This window comes from Littorina saxatilis, linkage group LG15, assembly GCF_037325665.1.
Source record: "Littorina saxatilis isolate snail1 linkage group LG15, US_GU_Lsax_2.0, whole genome shotgun sequence".
NCBI classification, from domain to species: domain Eukaryota; kingdom Metazoa; phylum Mollusca; class Gastropoda; order Littorinimorpha; family Littorinidae; genus Littorina; species Littorina saxatilis.
The window spans coordinates 3,422,495-3,422,795 of record NC_090259.1 but is presented as its reverse complement, the minus strand read 5'-3'; positions in this window follow the sequence as shown (position 1 = coordinate 3,422,795).

The window sequence follows — 301 nt, the reverse complement described above, 5'->3', positions numbered from 1 at the left end:
AACGTTAGTCAGTTGTTGTTGTGTTTCCAAAATAAGGTTAGAGACATGCAGAATCCTTGACAGTTGGTGGACCAGGTCCGTGTCACAAATAGTTGGCAGCGTGACCCTGCGTGTCAACCCAGGAGATGAAACTGCCGGAAGTGGACACGCATGATCAAACAATCACTTCCCCGGTCACTGGCCGAAGTGTGGACACCAGGTCGAATTATAATCAGCTTGAAAGTGGTGCACTCACAAGCCCGAACTGCCAAGGTATATTGTTTGAACAGTGCATGTGGTGATCTGTGTCCGTATGGTTAAT